At 40.5% G+C, this 15,360-nt stretch overlaps 1 protein-coding gene and 1 long non-coding RNA gene across 3 annotated transcripts in view; both read right to left on the minus strand.

The window, feature by feature from the left end:
- Gabrg3 (gamma-aminobutyric acid type A receptor subunit gamma 3) overlaps positions 1-15,360 on the minus strand; it is a 623,439-nt gene that overhangs the window by 363,429 nt on the left and 244,650 nt on the right. The window lies entirely within an intron of this gene.
- The window catches only part of LOC120099822 (uncharacterized), a 138,613-nt gene that overhangs the window by 36,328 nt on the left and 86,925 nt on the right, over positions 1-15,360 (minus strand). Inside the window, exon 3 of the long non-coding RNA XR_005499100.2 lies at positions 1-15,360. This exon is cut by the window's left edge and continues 36,328 nt beyond it; it is cut by the window's right edge and continues 24,802 nt beyond it. This is a non-coding gene — a long non-coding RNA (uncharacterized LOC120099822).

Genomic DNA, 15,360 nt, shown 5'->3' on the forward strand with positions numbered 1-15,360 from the left:
TGCTCATGCATTATGTTTACAGAGGGGGGGCAGTGAAGACACTGAGGAGATTCTAAACAGGTAAATTCTGCTAGATCTCTCCACTTTATTACCTCAGGACACAACCTTTTATGCTAAACATAGTTTAGCACCATTCACTTCTCCCTCAAATAGTGTACAAAAAAATTTAGGTCTAGCCCATTTCTCTGTGCTTTCCTGTGAAGGCGCCCCCATCTAATAAGACTTAAATTAGTTTGCTTTTCTTTTGTAGATAATACGTTTTGTTGTAGGACCTCAGAAATATGGTACTAGGACAAAAAGGATGGCTATGCCCCTCTGAACAGGTGACAGATTGTGATCAAGCTCTAGCTGGGCACCTTTGTATGTTCGCTGTTCTTTGTATAGCCTCTATTCAACCTTGGTTCTCTGTGTTCAGTCTGACACAGCCTCCAGTCCAGCAGGAACCCCACTACATCAGCTCACAGGACACCCCCATCTCTGATGAGCAAGCTGTAGACCTGCTTTCATATGTCCTGTTAGGTGAGATGACCGAACATTCTCCTTGTCTTGTCTCCTATTGATAATTTCTACCAACTGGCACCTGAATCTACTCCCAGTTGCTTCCACTGTATTCACAGTGAATGTCTGTGTCAACCTGTCTATATTCATCAATCCTATTGGAAGTATAATGTCGGAATGCCTATGATATTGGGTAGGACCTTGCTTATTTCCAGACATTTTGAATTCCCCTTGCCATTTTGCATTCTCTGTACAGTTCAATTCTTTGAGTAAGATGCAAGATCTGAAAACATTTAGTGCAGCCTCAAGACCTGGTAACAAAACTCCTCAGGGTGCTGCTGTGAGTAACTATGTGGAACTGTGTTTCTATCCAAGCTACCACAGACAGTAGTAGTTCATTGTCAAGTACCAAGTAGAACCAGAAATCCATAATCTTCCACCCCACCAGAACACCTTAACTGTGCATAGTCCTGCCCTCAGTCCTTGTCTCAATTTATACCTAAGGTTACAGCAGTGTCCTAATGACTTAGACTCATTAAACCTCTTTATCTGTGCCTTTCCATAGCTGGACAACGTGGCTAAATATCCTCTCTCTGCTTTACTTTGCACCAGTGGGCATATTGGAAATGGGCTGTTACAGGCCCAACTTAACTCAAATAGCCGAAGACATTCAATGCATCTGATGTAGCCTAAGCTTCAGAACCCTTCTTTCCACTACCCCATAGTATGAGGAACTGCCACAGTGTGGCTTCACAAGCACCTGTTTTATGAAACCTGCCCTGGACCCTTAAGGGGATGGGCCATTTTATAAGCTGTACTGGGATTCAAAACAGAGCTATAGGAGACCCGATGGCACAGCCCAAACTGCTTCTCTGTCATATGTAAGGTGGTAGTTCTTAGAAACTAGATACTAGTATCTCTAAAATGTGCCCTTCAGTAAAAGCAATTGATACCTCTGAAAGAAATACACATCAGTGGAGTAGTATTGGGGCTGCTCTGAGGTAACCTAAATCCAAGCGATATACTAGTAGGGTAGACTTCATTCATAAGTTATTAGCTTCTCCCATCCTTCCATGGCTTGCTCCTATCTCCCAGAATCCAAGTCAGGGTCCCTTCCTGTAGCTCCATATGTTATACAAGCTGGTTCATTTTCCAGAAACCCAAGTTGTAAAGAAATAGTTAAGATGGACTCTTTCCTGCTCACCTGACTTCTCACTGCATACTTAATTCTTACCATTAATACTTGACTTTTAGCAGTCAAGTATTCTCACGTTCCATGTGTATATGTGGCTAACCTGAACCCCATTCTGAATTAGGAAGATACAGTTTCCACCCACATATAGTTTCCTATTTTTTAAGAAACAAGCCTAAATTGAAGTATGAATACATAATCCTATGAATATATTGAGTTATGTAGAACAAATGTTAAAGTCATAGTGGCGTGCCTAAGCAGTGTTCCTCAGTCATTTATGAAATTGTGAATCATAGAAGGGTATACAAGGAAGCCCTTAGTCTTGGATGAGATCAAAAATCACACAGGACTGTTGCTAGTTATCTGTGAATTCTATAATCAGTCACAGATGGTATGCTAACAACATCCTTAGACATCTGTCAGTACTCTAAGCATAGAGATGTGTACTATCAATAGCCCTAATTACCTGAAAAAAAAACAAGAATCATGGAGGGATACCTCAGAAATAGCTGCTTGTCTTCTGTGAAAGGCAGTCTTAGTGGAGACACCATGACCGAAGCATCTGATAGAAAAAAAGAGTTAACTGGGTCTCCTTTCTAGAGCGGAAATCCATGATCATCATGGTGGGAGCATGGAAGAAAGCAGACAGACACGGGGCTGGAGTAGTAACTGAAAGATAACACCTAGATCTACAAGAGGAGACAATTAACTGGGAATGGTGTGGAATTTTGAAACATCAAAGCCCACTCCCAGTGACACACCACTTCTGTTAAGGCCACACCTGCTCCAGCAAGGTCTCCAGACCCAAAACCTGCCTGGAGAGAGCTGGTCTCCCAGGAGTGCTATCATTCCTGATAACACAGGCTTACAGGCCTAGAGGAGGGTCAAGCTCCAGTCAGAGACAGCAAGACCAACTAACATCAGAGACAACCAGATGGGTGAGAGGCAAGCTCAAGAACCTAAGCAACAGAAACAAAGACTATGTAGCATCATCAGGACCCAGTTCTCCTGCCACAGCAAGTACTGGATACCCCAACACACTGGAAAAGCAAGATTTAGATTTAAAATCACATCTCATGATGATGATAAAGGACTTTAAGAAGGACATCAATAATCCCCTTAAATAAATACAAGGAGAACACAGGTAAACAAGTAAAAGTCCTTAAAGAGGAAACACAAAAATCCCTCAAAGAGTTACAGGAAAATTCAACCAAATAGCTGAAGGAATTGAACAAAACCATCCAGGATCTAAAAATGGAAATAACAACAATAAAGAAATCACAAAGAGAGACAACCCTGAAGATAGAAAATCTAGGAAAGAGATCAGGAGTCCTAGATGCAAGCATCACTAACAGAATACAAGGGATTGAAGAGGGGATCTCAGTGCAGAAGATGCCATAGAAAACACTGACACAATAATCAAAGAAAAGACCATACTTTTTAATTCTTTGCAAAACAGTTCCACTGAGACTCAAACACTGGAGCATATGAGCTCACAGGGACCATTCGAACCACCACATTTATTACACCTCTCTAGAGCTCTTTTTACTTATGTGCTTTCTTGAACCACAAAGATTTGATTGATAGAATGTAGAGAAAAAGTCATAACTAAAATAACTTTGCATATGTTAAGCAGTTAGAAAATATAGCAGTTGACATACAATATGAATTTCATACTGTATGCTCATTTCCCAAGTTATATAAGATATTACTGGGACAAAATTTAAACTCAACCTTTTATTATTGTTATTTTCTACTATGTAGCCATACTCCAGATTTAAACTTCCTTTATCTTTCAATATCTTTGTTAGTAGCTTATGGTTTATATAGGTTTTGATATGTGTTATAGAAAAACATTATAGACTCTGGTTCCTTGAGTTCCTTATACCTCTGTAGACTAAATGTCCATGTCCCCAGCACAGCCTACTGCTGTACCATATACTTCATACTTGTGAGTCCCTAATTCACATTTCCTTTTTTTTAATTGGATATTTTCTTTACTTACATTTCAAATATTATTCCCTTTCCAGATTTCCCCTCTGGAGTCCCCTCTCCCCCTGTCTCTATGAGAGTGTTCTCCCACCCACCCACTCACTCACTCCCATCTCCCCTCCCTGGCTTTCCCTTGCACAGGGTCATTGAGCCTTCACAGGGCCAAGGGCCTCTCCTCTCACTGATGCCTAATAAAGCCATTCTCTGCTTCATACTCGGCTGGAGCCATGGGACCCTTGATGTATACTCTTTGGTTAGTGGTTTAGTTTCTGTGAGCTCTGGGGGGTCTGGCTGGTTGATAGTGTTGTAATTCCCATTTCTAAGCCCATAGCTATATAAATAAATGTGATTCCTATGCCTCCCAAGTTGGGGGCATATAGACGTATGATATGGAAAGATAACTGGGTGTTAAGATATAGTTCTCATGTTGGTATTAGTGTCTGGCAAAGCAGAAAGGAGAGGCAAGAGACCCTCTCTTGGTCATGTGCAGACATAGCAAGGTTACCTTTACAAATCAAGAGCCAGGTTCCACCAAGCCCCAACTAGGCTGACACACTGATATTAAACTTGGTCTCTAAATTGGTGATGAACTCAGGTTTGATGTAGAAGCTTTCTAGGCCAGGATGTTTCACTGCAGCACCACATAATTAGCAGGGTAGAAATACTGTTGATACTTTGTTTACTACTAGCAAGCGCAACTATTAAAAATAATTCAGAAAAAAAAAGAATCTAAAGAAAAAGACTAACAGCACAAAGAAAAAAAAAAGCCCAGGCCCATCTCCCTAGCGTTCTTCTCTTACCCTCTTGTTTTACCTCCTACTCTCTTGTTAACCAATGAAAACATTTTTCACTCATAATGAGCTTTAGAAAATTACTTAGACTCATAGTGGAGTTGAAGAACACAATTCATTTGTCAAGAGAATAAGCAGCACATCTATCTCACCCATGTTTCCTTGCTTACTATTTTCTGTTGTGGATTTTGTCTAAGGCTGCTTATATGATGTTAATTTGGTCCCAAAATTGCACGAGAATCTGTGCAGCCATGTGTAAGATTCTGGGGCACTCAACCCCCAGTTGGATTTGATTGGTAAATAAAGTTGCTGGCAGAGGATGGCTAGGCAGGGAGACAGAGGCAGAAATTTAGCATTCTTGGGTAAGAGACTGAGGAAGGATCAGAAAGGGAGAGGGCACTATGCTAAAAAAGGAGTAGAGTCCATGTCTAAGAGGCATTAGACAGAGGACATAGCCATCATATATGTGCTGGGGAATTCAGCCCAAGAGGGTTGCAGATTGGGTCCAGGGCAGCCAAGATGGAATATAGGTTTTAGTAAGTAATAACTCAGGAATATGGGAGGGGAGTGTGTTAGCCACATGGAGGTTGGGAAGTAGCCCAACCATTGGGCTGTTTAAGGCATATTAAAATATAAGGCTGTGTGTGTGTGTGTGTGTGTGTGTGTGTGTGTGTGTGTGTGTTTGTGTGTCTTTTATTTGAGAACCCAGAACATTGAGGTGGGCAGGGAAGAGAGACACTGCCATCATCACAGGGTTGCTTTGAGTAGAGTTATTTGAGTTCTGCAACAATCTCCCAAAGTCATTAAGTCAGACTTTCTTCGATCATTTGTACAGTCTTAGCATATAAACTGTGGCTCCTCTGGATAGGCAATATCTCAGTTTTTCTCCAAAGCAGGGAATCCTCACTAATGTTTTTTTTTTGTTTGTTTGTTTTGTTTTGTTTTGTTTTGTTTTGTTTTGGTCTACTTCATACGAACCTTTCTTGTTCACCCCGGTCCTATCTTGAGTGACTTCTGCTCACAAGATCACTGTTTCTCCAGTGCAAATAGATCATACACATGCCCAAGAAGCACTCAGAGTACCCGCCCCCTCCACTAAACTCCTGGGACAAACCCAGAGAAAAAAATAGGTCACCTGAAGTACATATTCAATTCAATATACATCAGTGTACTTTCTTTCATTTTGCTGGGTTATTTTAAGTTTATAAAATCTGCCCTGAATTCATATACCAGGTTGCTAAGCACCATTTCTAAACTCATAGACTCAATTATGGCGTGCAGTTTACTGTAACAATATTGGATTTTACTGCATCTAACACAGTACAACTGTTATAATGAGGCAGCTAACTGTTTCAATTTTCCCTTGAAAATTAATCTAAAATTGCTCCAATTTCTACACATTGCTCTCACATATTAAAAACATACTTTTACTTAAACCATAAGAGGTCTGGTACAATCGATTGTGTAGTTAGCTTTATTGTATCTTAGGATGGATATTTGATATTTGTGTGAGATACTCTTATGAATGGCAGGAAATCAAGGGAAACATTACAATTTCTCCATACATAATGTGTATTAAAGTGAAAAAAAACTAACATATTTTTTCAAAGTTCAGGGGACGGACCCATTCTGTTTTTCATATAACCGTGGAGACCATAAAAAGTAGACATTCTTTGTCTAGTGATGAAAGCAAATGGATCAACACAACAAGAAAATGGCAGTGGGTACAGCCTTTCTATTTGCAGGTCCACACATGAGCTATCAGCAGATTTCCTCAATGGAAACCTTCACTTGTGATTCTGTTCTTCAAAGACCATTAAAAAGAGAGAACCTGAAAGATAAAGAGGTTCCCCAGGAGCCTGTGGATGATAAGGGAGGCTGTCACCTCAAGTCAGGAGGCAACACAGGACTCCTAGTCCTGCTGACAGCTCCACGACCAACAGAAAGTTTATTTCTTTAAGAAAGAGTTAAAACACTTTGAAACCTATATCTCAAGGACAGAAATTCAATGATCTTCAGAAATCGCTGCTTACCTCCTCATAGTCTGACACCTTAGGGTACTAGAGAGATGCTCAAAGAATAAAAGGCCTTTAACTGAGGCTGAGGTTGATCCTCAGGACTCATGTGAAAAGACTAGGCATGGTGCCAGACACTTAATCCCAGAACTGGTGTATGGTGACCGGAGATCCATAGAGTTAATGGCCACTCAACCCAGCTGCATTGGTGATCTCTGGATCCTTTTCAAAAGACCAAAAGGACTCCTAAAGGGGACACCCAAGGGTGATCTTTGACCCCCCAATACACACACACACACACACACACACACACACACACATTTAAAAATAATAAAGTCTTCTTAAAACCAATTGTCCTTGGACCCATAATCTTGCTCTGTTTCCAAACGCTTTATCTAAGTTTCCATCTCACAAAACTTATGGTGGGTGAACTTCAAAGCATATTCTAAAAAGAAAGGAAAACTATTGAATCCACTGTTTCTAAAACCATAGGAAAAAAAGTCCCTGCTTCCTGGAAGCCTCTGCAAGGCTTTTCCTTCCAAGCCATGTTGCTCTCTGCTTAACGACATCTTTCATGTCATGTAGCATGGAGCACATAGTATTATGTTTCCATGAAGAATATTCTACAAGACAAAACTGTCCATAAAAGGATTTTAAAGTAGAGTGGCTTTGGGTATTTGTGCACATACATGTGGGTGTGCATGTGTGTGGTTGTGCATGGGTGCATGTTTGTGGGTAGAGGTAGGGGCTATCTGTGCATGCATGCTTGTGAAGATTAGAGGTCAACTTCAGGGCCTACTTTTAAGAAGCCACCCACTTTGCTCTCTGAGGTAAGAACTCTTGTTACTCTAACTCACCCCATGGGCTGGACTATCTGGTGTGGCACCTCCAGGATGCCACCAGCTCTGCCTCTCCAGCACCAGGAATTCAGGATGTACAGGGCTTTATGCCTTGGTTCTGGGTATCAAACTTAGCATATATCATGCTTGCAAAGCAAGTATGTCACTGAATAAGCTTTATCCATAGCCTCCTATCTTCCCATAGAAAAACCAAAGTAAAATAATTTTCATGACATTCATATATATGCATGAATACCTACACTCACATGCCATAACATGCATGTGGAAGTCAGAGAACAACCGGCAGGAATGTGTTCTCTTCTAACATGTAGCTTCTAGGGATCAAACTCAAGTGTGAGGTTTGGTGGCAAGAAGCATTATCCACTGAATAATCTTGCCAGCACAAAACCAAAATGATTTTATTATTCTTTATTTATCATTAAAGGATATGCAACACCTTCTGTATTGACCTTACACCACAAGAAAATGTAGCTATCTCCCTTATCAAAGCTTCAATTTACAGCTAATCGGTATCACTACAGATATCTGAAACAGACACAATGCAGAGAGGCATGAACCTTAAGGAGACCAGCCCCAAAGAATGCATCTACAATACAACTCCTGCCCCTGAGTCTCAGGGAACATCACAGAAGAGGAGGCAGGAAGATGGTAAGAACCAGAAGACCAGGGAATGCTGTGAGTCCGTAGCTGCAAGAAGAGACCAACTAAACAAGAACTGAACAGTGACAATATTAATAGACATGGTAATGTAGAAGGGGAGAAATCTTTCAGAGATCTCACCCACAGTCAGCAAACCACAGGTAACTAATGATTATTGTGGGAGGAAGAGTTAGGCTTCTACAGGGAAGAGTGCCCTAACTTTTTATCTCATAAAAAGTGCTCATCCATGAAACTTTATATACATAAATAACAAAAATGAATTCAGCAGATTTCATTTGTATGTGTGTGTGTGTGTGTGTGTGTGTGTGTGTGTGTGTGTGTTTGTGTGTGTGTGTAGGGGACATGAGCAGTGTAATGCATGTAACACCAATATGTATATATAGGAGACCTGGATATTTGATACATCAAGTAGAATGCATGTGTGAATGACCTCTCTGTTTCTTGAGTTATCTTTAGTATTAGGAAGACATAGATACATTTTCATGGGTTTAAGTTGGCTGCCTCACTTAAAATACTGCCTAAAAACAACACTCACCATTCCAAAGACAGAAACATAGACATGGATCTGGCTGTTCTCCACCTACTGCTGAGTACTTGCGTCCACTTATTCATGACATGCATAGCAACTCTGACCTACGATTTGAAATATTTAATTTTAAGACCATTTAAGGTTTTAGGTTTGAGCTATTTGATGATTGAATTCCCAAAGTGAAAAATAAAATATAAGATCATGAAACAAACCTTGCAACAAACATCTTAAATCTCACACTTAGTGGTCAGACTGTGTTCTCAAATTCAGCCTGGGCTATCTACCAATACCTTATTTTGAAACAAACAAATAAACACATAGACAAAAATTGGAAGGAAGAACAGGACAGAGGAAAAGAAAGGGCACCACAAGTATAGGCATTATCACAAGGATGGCATGCTGCTGTGCAAGCATGGACCCCTCACTCAGACCCATGGTGTCTTTCGTGTTGGGAGTCAAATCATATTGGGAGCCTTGTATGTCTGCTTCATTTGGAATCCGTCCCCTTTGCTCTGGGTTAGGCTGCTTCTTGCCTCTGCCTAAACATGCTGGATATTCAAGGATTGTCTATCTGCCAAAGTCCTTCATCCCCTTTATGACTTAAAGCAGAGATATGTTGTTGCATCAGACCTATAATATGTTCTAGGAATGGCAGAGCCTCACAGAACAGACCACCTCTCCAAATGAGATAATCACTGTCTTAGTTTAGGTTTCATTGCTGTGAACAGACACCATGACCAAGGCAACTCTTATAAGGACAACATTTAACTGGGGCTGGCTTACAGGTTCAGAGGTTCAGTCCCTCATCATCAAGGCAGGAATATGGCAGCACTCAGACAGGCATGGTGCAGGAGGAGCTAAGAGGTCTACATCTTGTTCCAAAGGCAAACAGGGGAAGACTGGCTTTGAGGCAGGTAGGACATGGGTCTTAAATCGCACACCCAAAGGGACACACTTCTTTCAGCAAGGACATACCTACTCCTGCAAGCCACTACCTCCTAATAGTGCCACTCCCTGGGCCAAGCACTTTCAAACCACCACAATCACAGAAGGTAGGTAGGCTGACACCTAGGGCAGATGTAACCATCTCCTGAGAAACATCTAGCCCCTTCAAGCACAAGGATTTTGTAAGACTATCTTCAATAACCAGAATTGAGACAGTGTTTGACTAGACTATATCTTTCCCAGGACTGCTTAATTGTGCATATCTCTTACTTTAATTTTTTCTTCATTTAAACCAAAAGTTCATGGAAGATCTCCAAAGACAAATTTAGGGTGACATGAACCCCTTTATATTCTCTTCCCCAGTATGCTGATTATACGGTTATACCACCTCTCAGCATTTCACCTTTATAATCTCTTTAATGGGTGTATTAAGACCAAGCCTTGCCTGCTATGGCTGATCAAACTACGGTTTTCCCCCAAGACTTTGAGAAACAATCCCAAAGAGGGTACGATAATGATTTCTTCCTCTTCAAAGGGTGAAATGGAGCTGAGGAAATCTATTTTCTCAAGATATAAACAAATAGTTTAAAGAGAGTATATAAAATTAAATAAATAGAGGTTACAAAAAGCCAAGCTTCTATTTGCACACAGAATATTTACATAAAAGAAAGAAACAATTTGTAACACAGAAATAAGGATAAAAGCAGCAGGTAATTACCTAGCTTCCACTTTTAACACTTGAGTGGGTCTCAGAGTCCCTTCTTTGGACTCTATTAGGAAGAAGGTCAATATGATGAACAGGTAGACCAGACCACTTATTAGCTTCATCTTTAGATCAAATTTAGGAAACAGCCATCACCCTGCACTTGGGTAATAGATGTGATTTCATTTGATTTGATTTCATTTTATTTCATTTATGGTAAGTTTGGGGAACATGGATCCTCTCCAGAGAGAGGCCAAAGATATCTATCACAGTAGATATTTCGTTTGTGCTGAAATGTTAGATTTATCTGTGAAAATGCACTAAAGGTTCATCATCTGGGTATAAAGACTTCCAAGTACATGCAAGAAGACTGGAGAGCATCAGTGTTGGTATGAGCGTATCATGTAGCTTATCACAGTTGTGAGAAATAAGTAGTTGTGAGAGTCTAATTCTCTGAACAATTACATGAACACCTATCATCTTTTTCCTTACAACTGTAACTAAAAGCTTTCTTAACATTTGATAAAACTGAATTTTCCATCTCTTTGTTGGAATATAGATGTGCCAAGCTCTCACACAGACTTGCCATGAATGCGAACTGAAATGAACCTTTCCCCTTAAGTTGCTTTTTTTCAGAGAATTTTATCACAGCAATAGAAAAGAAATAAGAGAATGGCTAAAATGGGAAAAGGAAAGTCTCTCTCTGTCTCTCTCTGTCCCTCTCTGTCTCTCTTTATCTCTCTCTGTCTCTGTCTCTGTCTGTCTCTCTCTCTCCACCCACCCACTAACACACACACACACACACACACACACACACACACACACACAGAAAGAGAGAGAGAGAGAGAGAGAGAGAGAGAGAGAGAGAGAGAGAGAGAGAGAGGCACATGCGCACACTGGGGCACATGCACACTGATAAATGTGTAAAACTAATTTAATGAACTACACCGTGGTTTCTTGTGGAAGCTGAGTTAGTTCTCCATAGAGTAAGTAGTTGTAAGAGTTAAACAGTGCCATAAGTTACTCCCTGGCTTCTTGTAGAGATGTGATCTCTCTCTTTCCTGAGGGCTGAACCCAGGGATCCTTACATGTGAACTCCCTGATTCCAGGACTGAGAGCTAACCAAATATTGTCTTCATAAGGTCAGCATAACTTTGGAAGAATATAATACAGCCATAGGAGGGAGAAATCTGGTTTTTCTATTTTTTTTCTATTTCCTAAGCCAAGTTCATTTTCTTCTAAGAGATTAGAACAGGAGACTAAGATGAGATTCTATAACCTAAAGGATATAGTACTCAGCATTGAATCTTCAGGCATTCTTTTGTTGCCATCTTTTAGAGGGTGGAATAGTTACAGGCCAGAACTGAGTCTGGGGCACACCCATTATGATTGTCAAGCTCTTGAGTTCCAGAACAATGAGACAGGGAGACATGGATATGATAGAGATAGAGGCAGTTCATTAAGGATAAAAGGCACTCCCAAAATGGAGGTAGGCTGGTGAGCTGGGGAAAAGGCAAGACCACAACTGCTAGTCCTCTATGGGTTGGTTAAGTAGCACCATGCTCTCTAGTCTTGAAACATTAGTGCTTTCCTAATGCATGCTATTTTTACAAGTAACCCAAGTTGGATAGGGGCTCCAGTCAATCGTTTCTTTCATACTTTGATGCAAGTGCCCCTCTCTCCATATACCTATTCCTCTGCCACAGAGGAGTCACTTATAGGGCAGAGGAATCATGGTATCTCACTCACTTGTGACCTAGAGACATTCTCCAAGAAAACAAAGATCCTCACAGTATCCCCATACCAAAAAAAAATTTTCCAGCTTCTTCAAAGCACTGAGCATTAAGATGCTGGCTGCCTTGGTCAACAAAGTTTGTATATGTACCTACTTCTCTTCATAAATTGCCCTGTCAGCTTGTCTAGGCCACTTGACCTCCTGCCTGATCTCAGCTTGGCTGTGCCACCAAGAGTTAAGCAATAGGACTCTACCATGCCTCCATAGGAGTCCAAGACTCAGGACTTCTGACATGCTTACTAGTCTTGATCTACATATTGCCAAGCCTAAGCCTACATGCTGTAGATGTCTTAGCACCGACTCAAAATTGCTTTTGACATATGTCACCTGCAGCACTTGCTGTAAAGTCCTATTCTTGGGGCACCACTGGGCCTGCAGCTTTCTGTTCAAGGCTTCACTGTGCACATACTAGATTGTATCCATGTTGCTCTTTCCATACTTGTGACTGCATTCTGGCTACCTCTAGGGAAAGGAACACACTACTAGTCATAAATTCCCCAGCAGCCAGAGTTAACCAATCAGTCTTAGTCACTGACTCAAACTCCTTCCTGTGCCCTGAAGCTCCATCCAGTAGAGCTCTTTCAGTAAGACCTTCCCCTTCACTCAGACTGTCCTAAATCCCATGCTGACATCAAGTCCATTTCAGTGGTCATCTGAGCCTGGAATATCATTTAGATTCTTCTTCTAAAATCTGGAATTACAAACAGAAGATTTGCAATGAATTCCTGTGTACAAATAAATGTCCTCTAATATGAGTAAAACTTTCAGACTACATAATTTGGCACAAAGCTGGACCACAAGATCAAAGAAGCTTCCTTTCCAAAGGGGAGCTGTGAGTCTGCTCCACCCATAACAGTGCCCTGGAAAGACAAGAGGAGGGAGGTTTTCAATATCGCTGTTTTTAATTCAAACTATGGAAGCCTGTGACTACCTGAATATAATAAACCCAAGATAATCTGGCTAAGAAGAATAAAACATTTGACTGTGATTGACTAAATAAATGTGATTGTGTTGGTCAGCATTTCATAGCCATGACAACATAACTGAGATAAATCAATTTAAAAAGATTCAGAGCTTATTTGCCTCATGGCCTTTGCAGTTTAAGTGCATGATCAGCCATTTCCACTGCCAGTGGCCTGGCAGAATCTCGTGTAGAGGAACATATGGTAGATGAAGGACTAATGTGAAGCTCATGGTGATAGGGAAGTGAAAAAAGAGAAATAGCCTGGAGTCCCAATGTCACCTTGGAGCATTTTGCCTAATGGCTCAACTTACTTGAACTAGAGAACCACATGACTCAGTGTAATGACTTTTGGATCATTCAAGGTCTAAACTGTGGCAGAGATAGTAAAAATGTCATCGAGGAAGAAAAAAGATCCTAGTCATCACTCATAGAGTAGATAAGGTCTTCCTAGACAATAGAACTGGCTGGTCATTCAAGACTCATAGTCTAGAAAATATGTAGCTTCTCTGCTGAGAAGAAAAGTCATGCTGAATGCTTCCTAGAGAAATGGCTGGGGAATGCTTTGTCTCTTAGATTGAAGAGGGGATTCACGGAGCAGTGAATAGTCCTGGCAGGAGATACACAGAATACACTGGAACCCTGTTAATGGTTAATGTACGATGTACGAGCTTCTTAGGTGTGCAGAGACATGGATATGACTGAAACTGTCACTTCTAACCTTTATTCCATCTTTAATATATGAGTGATCAAATACTTTCATACGTAAATCACTTTATATGGTGAGTGTTTCAAAAGACCTTACCATGAAATGTCCTCTCAAGCTATTACATTCACATTCAGTCTGGGAAACAGGCCCAGAGGAGAAGAAATTTCATTGACTGATGCAACTCACCTTGGTTTTTATAATGTTAGCTCAATATTACCCCATTGCTATGCTCAGTGTGGTCAATATCTACTTGTTAGGTAGATCCCAGGGTCAGAAAAATATCTATATTGTTTATATGATCTAATGACTTTACCCAAGCATCAGCTAAGAATGACAAACATTCCCTAGAACCTTGGGAATCCTGACATGATGATTCTGCTTAGAGGAAGTGAAAACTAAATTAAAATCTAAAAGCTTGGCCAAAATATGATTCTTTTTTCTCTGTTGTACTTCTCTTGACACAGGCAAACATGGGCAGTACTCGTGATTGCATTCCTAGAAACAGCATAGCAGGGCTTCCTTGGACATAACCACACAATGCTGACAAGACTTTCTTCCCCAAGGTCTATGTACTCCTAGTTCCGTTAACTGTCCCTGGCCTGCCATCTGCTTCTTCTATCTCAAGCTACCTTGGGAGAATTGAAATAATGGTGAGTCAGATTTAAAGTTTTAATAAATATCTAATCCTAGTAGAGGTATGGAATTCTTTCTAAAAGTCATGATTCTAAATATAGAAAGGATTGCATTAAAAAAAACCCTCCATAACCTGGAAAAAAGGGCAAAGCACATGCTGTGGAGTAAGGGAGTGGACCATATACTGTAGTAGCTTCTCACTGGAGTCAGCTGAACATCCTGAGGGGAGATGAGGGGGATGTACAGGCTAGCTCTTATGACCCTCTTCAGTACTCTGTGGAGCATGCACTGGTATGTGGCCAGCCAAAAAGGGGTCGTATTACTTGAAAACAAAGAATAAATCAATTGACTGTCTCTCTCGGAAAAGTTTTCAGTACCAACTGAACTATTCAACTAATTTAGCTACTCAACTAAAGGTAAAGTTACTATATGACAATGATCAATGATTCTTTTTAAAAATCACAATATTTTTGTGACTATAAACCACATAGTGATTATTAGGTAGCAGAGTAGTAAATTTCTTTTTATTGAGTATTTTATACATGATTCCTGTATTTACATCACTTCTACCCCTCCATCTCCCCATTTGAACTCCTCCCATGTCCTTCCCACCCCTTCCCTAAAACTTACTAAGTTGAATAAGTGTTGATCATATATACACGCATTTAGGAATGACTACATGGTATTGGGCAGACTATCAGTGGATGGCCCTAAAGAGAACTGATTCTCCTTCTCTTTGCAGCTATTGATGTTCTTTAGCTCTTCATCTAGAGACGGTACCTTGTGAAACTTCCCCCGTTCACATTGACATGCCCACTGGTGGTGTGTTTATCCACATCTTGTTTAGGCAACTGCATCATTGAAATTCCATGGGTGCAGCATCCTAGTTATTCTAGAAGACACTGTCTTACTATAGTCATCCTGGTCCTTTGATTCTTACAATCTTTCCTCTCCTTCTTCCACAATGTTCTTTATGTAGTAGGTATAGGGGTTGGGTTGTAAGTCTACAAATTGTAGTGCAATTGTGGAGAAAAGAATGAATATTTTGAATACAGTCAGAAATTATATTGGATTAGT

This window comes from Rattus norvegicus, chromosome 1 (genome assembly GCF_036323735.1).
Source record: "Rattus norvegicus strain BN/NHsdMcwi chromosome 1, GRCr8, whole genome shotgun sequence".
In the NCBI taxonomy this organism is placed as follows: Eukaryota; Metazoa; Chordata; class Mammalia; order Rodentia; family Muridae; genus Rattus; species Rattus norvegicus.